This window comes from Solanum lycopersicum, chromosome 5 (genome assembly GCF_036512215.1).
Source record: "Solanum lycopersicum chromosome 5, SLM_r2.1".
Lineage (NCBI taxonomy): Eukaryota > Viridiplantae > Streptophyta > Magnoliopsida > Solanales > Solanaceae > Solanum > Solanum lycopersicum.
In genome coordinates, this window is record NC_090804.1 from 62,320,339 (window position 1) to 62,325,711 (window position 5,373).

A 5,373-nucleotide genomic window follows, 5' to 3' on the forward strand; every position below is an offset into this window, starting at 1 on the left:
TCGTAAAATATCATTTGATTTTTAAATATGAAATCGATCACTCAAATAACTATTTTAATTAATTTTCATCTCATTAAGAATATCAAGTTAATTAAATTCTTGACTTGCGATACTTTTATTTTTTATCAAAAAAGGTTCAAGAGTATCTTTAAACTATTTGATATATCTCATATATACCCTCAAAATTATATTTCGACTCAAAACTAGTCTTTCCGTCATATTATTGAATCAAAATACCCTTCTTGTTAACTGAAACTGTTAAATGTCACGTGGATACCACATGACATGCTATGTAAACACCACAATTTCATTCATTTTCACTTAGGATGTGCTTGGTACGGAGGAAAATGTTTTCCATGGAAACAATTTTTCCTTAGAAACAATTTTTCCTCATTTCTCCATTTTCGTCAGAAACAATTTCATCTATTCCCCTAATTTCCCACTCATTTCTCCATTTTCCTTAGATGAATTAAAACTTATCTGAAACCATTCATATTAAAGAGTCCTAAGTAGATAATTCTGCAATGGAAAAAAGAAGTAAGTCAGTTTTCAGTGTTCTTATACTGTAAATGCATAGATGATGACAGAATTTCAACTAAAAATGGAAGTAACACCTAGAAATTTAATGCCTAACATAACTTGTAGCAAGTTTGATTATTACTTCTCACAAAAATTTAAAAAAATATGAAGCTTGTTTGTAATAACAAAACTGCTAAAAATTTACGAACTTACAGGTGTCTTAGCATTTGGTTTAGGTGCTTGTATTTCATTTCTTTTAGCTAATTTTACTATATTTGAGGAATTTGCATGATTTACCCTCTACCTAGCTAGTTAGAATTATTCTAGACAGTTACATCAATGTAAATTAATGATCCAGTAACAATATTCACCATAATTTGGAAGCTAAAGTTAAACAAACAGTGGCCACTACTAAATCCACTAAGCCATGAAATTGAACGAGTGAACAAAAATAAGCTAAAACTAAGATAATGTTGTTGTAATGAGTGGAAAATTAGGAAAATAGATAATTTAAGGGTATATTTGAGCTATTTCAAATAGTTTAAGAGTATTTTTGAGCCTTTTCTAATTTTTTATATTAAACTAACAAAGATAAATCAAAGGTATAATACATAGATTTGCCCTTAAACTTGGCTTCGAATTTTAAGTACGGAAAAGGGCCTAAAATACCCTCAAAGTATTGAAAATGGTACGAAATTACCCTCCATCCACCTATTGGCTCCAAAATACCCTTCCCACCCACCTATTGGGTCCAAAATACCCTTGTCATCCACCTTTTGGTTCAAAATTGACCACTTATTTAACTGTTTTATATTTAAACTATTTAAATATTTTTTAAAATACGTGGTGCTCAACTATATGTTATAATTTAACTTATTAGTATAATTTATAAATCAATCCACTACCCACCCCATTAATAAATAAATCCCTCTAAATTAATGAACCCGTCACATTATTAATGCAAGTTACTGCCAATTGAGTGTTTTTAAAAATTATAGAAGTAAATTATCATACATTCAAGTGGCTAAATAAAAATCACCAATAAACTTAAAAGTCTGACTATGTTTATCTTAATTATTCTTACGTCTCAATTATGTGATGTTACTTCATTGGTAACTTTTTTTCAAAATAATATATTAAAGTTTTAAAACAAATCATAAATATTTATAAAATTATCTTTAAAAAAAGTGCATGAATCAATTCGGGATGTATTACTTCTTTACCTTTAATCATAAATTTCTAATTCTATTTTGAAAGAAAGTGTCCTCCTAAATAAGCGGCTCAACCTAAATTTAATTGGGGCTCCGATTCGGACTCGAATAATTTTGAATGTCATTTTTAGAAATCTATAATTTCATCGTGTTTTAGTAGTGTTTATGACGATTTTGATATTATAATTGAATTATTAATTGGGTGAGGTTTAGTTAGTAGTGAGTGTGTAGTGGTTTGGTTTATAAATTATATTAATAAATTATAATTATAATCAATAATTGAACGCCAAGTATTTTAAAAAATATTTAAAGAGTTTAATTTTAAAACAATTAAAAAAGTGGTCAATTTTGAACACAAAGGTGGATGACAAGGGTATTTTTGAGCCAATAGGTGGATGAAAAAGGCATTTTGGAGCCAATAGGTGGATGAAGGGTATTTTTGTACCATTTTCAATACTTTCGCTTGGGGAAGAATGAAGTGAAACGGATTCGGGACAAGGGTATTTTAGGCCCTTGTCCGTTTTAAGTATGACCTCAAACTTTCACAGTGCACAAATAGGCACTTTAACTATCCTATTTTTTTTATAAATACACACGCGAATCCTATATGGCAAAACGCGTGTTATGCACGTTTTCTGCGCTAGTTATGACTATTTTAAAGGCCCACAACGGTAAAAAAAAAGCAGAAATGACAAATATACCCTTAATGAATTCCCTTTATATATATCTTTATATTTCCAAATTAAAATTTACCTAAAATCTAATTTCTCTTTCCTCCTCTTTCAAATCAAAATTTTTTTCCCTCTTTAGAACGATTTGTGCTCATATTTTGTGTAAATGGCTTCTAATTTTTTTTGTCATTGTGAAAAAAGAGTTATAATGAAGATTTCTTGGTCTGCAAACAATCCAGGTCGTTGGTTTCTTGGATGTGAAGATGGTCGGGTATGGTTCCGTTTAAAACATATTTTTTTGTTTAAATTTTAGTTCTAAAGATTCAATTTTGATAGTGAATTTGTTCTTCTTAAACAGGTTGGTTGCAAGTTTTTTAGGTGGTGTGAACTTGATTATACTGAACATGATAGAATTGCTATTTCGGGATTACAAAAGAGAATAAAAAAACATGATGAAGAAAAGGAAAAGATTAGGAGAAAACATCGACTTTTGCTTATCATTGTGATACTATCTTGGATTTATAGAGAGTTCTTTATGTAGTAAATGTTAGGCTGTTATTATACTGGTTGAAAAAATTATGCCAGAATTGTTATGTATAGCTTTCTTTATGGGTTAGGGGCTGTCAATATGTATTTTAAGAAATCAAAGTAATGGATTGAAATGCACTTTTTAGAGTTTTAGAGTTGACAGTTTGTCTTCAACATTGGCTTCAATATTCATCACTTTTACAATCGAATAGCATTATTCACACACTTTCATACTACGTAAACACCTAACATCAAGGCAGCCTTAATATCAATCATAACAAACACCAAAAGGCTTCACAAAACACAACTTAATATTAATTAAACACAACTTAACAAAGTCCAAATATTTGTCTATGCAAACATACATCAAAATAACCCAAAATACATCAAAATGATCAGTAATTGGAGTATGCCTTTACAAACAGTTACCAAAATAAACAAAAACAAAGACCTCCTAGATCAACATTAATACACATCAGTAAGACTTTGAGCTCTTATGGAACCCACTTTCCCTTGGATTTGCTTTGCACCTTTTTCTTTGACAATTGTTGAAGTTGATTTCCGGTCATTGCATCTTTTCCTTTCCATTTTAAACTAGGTGGCTTGAATCCAAGATCAACATTTGTTTGTGATGCATCTTTAAATGTCACCCCTGTTCCACTTGAGATAACTCTTTCACTTCATCTTCCTGGCTGCATAATTCATAGGGAATTATTTAGTATACCTAATGTAAGGAAATCAATTAAAGAAGCTGGCAATATACATACGTCAATCACTTGTCTTCCAGATTGTATGTCTGTGTAAACACCAAATCCCACATCTCTTGTTCTTTTCCTTCCAACTGAAGCAGCTGGTTGCATTCCAACTAAAGAAGTTGGTGGCCTACCAACTGAAGAAGGTGGTGGCATTCCAACTGAAGAAGATGATGTACATGCAACTGAAGAAGATGATGCCCTTACAGTTGACTGCTTTTTTTTCCTTCCTTTAACCTTTGAAGTATCTGCACATAAAAGTGCTAGGCTGCCTCAATGGTGGTGGTGAAGGCTACCTCACTGGTGGTTGTTGAAAGGGCCTTGCAGGCTGTTGTGTGGGTTGTTCAGAAGACTGTAAAGACACACAATTAGAAGTATAAAACTGATTAAAATTTAAAAGAAAGACAAGTACTTACCACTGATATACAGGTTCTTTTGTTATGCCCAACTTGATGGCATTTGGAACATGACATCTTCACTCCATTCTTTGATGTTTTACCCCACTTCTTTTTTCTTGGTTCATCTTTATCTTTTCTTCTACATCTACCTGGTCTTCCAGGCATTGGATTCACTTCAGGAGGCTCAACTGGTGGGTTATTGGTGTCAGGCCACATTACCATATTGAAAATGGGTTGTAAAAAGTACTTATATGCACTTAGAAATGTATCTTTTTTGTACCAATGTTCCACATAATCTTCTGGTTCTTGCCCAATATGATATAAGGCACAAACTGCATGTTGGCAAGGTATGCCCCTCAACTACCACAACCTACAACTACATGTCTTTTTAGTCATGTCAAGTATGTGTCTATACTCTCCTTCTTGGATTTCAAATCCAATGTCATGATTCCAATTCACTCTTAGTGCCCTGCCAATCTCTTTATTTTCTTCTAAAATCAGTCTTGCCATAGGTGAATTGTCACTGATCCAAGTATCTGCAAACTTAATCATATCTCCATGCCTATCCATCATTTTATGCCTAATATCTTCAAGCATACTAATCACAGATTTGTGTCTAGGACCAACAATCCATGAGTTAAATGTTTCACACATATTATTTTCCACCACATCACACTTTGATCTTTCACTAAATAAAGCTCTACACCAATATTCTTTGTTATATCCAAGCAATGCCTCACATATTTTATGACCCAATATCCCCACATATTCAAATTCATCTCTTAATTTAACCTCAAAACTAGCTTTGGAGCACCTCCAAAATGCTTTTCTCCTTTCCTCACCTCTCCATCTTTTTTGCCAGTTTTCCCAAATATGTCTTGCACACATTCTTCTTTCAGCATTAGGAAGTAAGACTTCCACTGCCACCTCAAGACCCTAAGAAATATAAAATCAAGACTAACTTACTTCACACACTAACAACAGACAGTGAAAACACTTACAGTAACACAAAAAAAAAGTAGAATGAATACCTTTTGCATGTCAGACATGATTGTTATGCCATTTCCATCAGATAGCTTAAGAACCAACTCCAAGAGTGTTTAGTTTCTTGATCTACCACAGCCCAAGCTATTGGATACATTTGATTGTTTCCATTTTTTCCAACAGCCACTAATAATTCTCATCTACAAGCACCCTTCAAAAAGCATCCATCCAATCCTATAATCTTCCTACAACCTTCTAGCCATCCATTTTTCAATGCAGCAAAACAGACATAAAAATATTTGAACAAGTG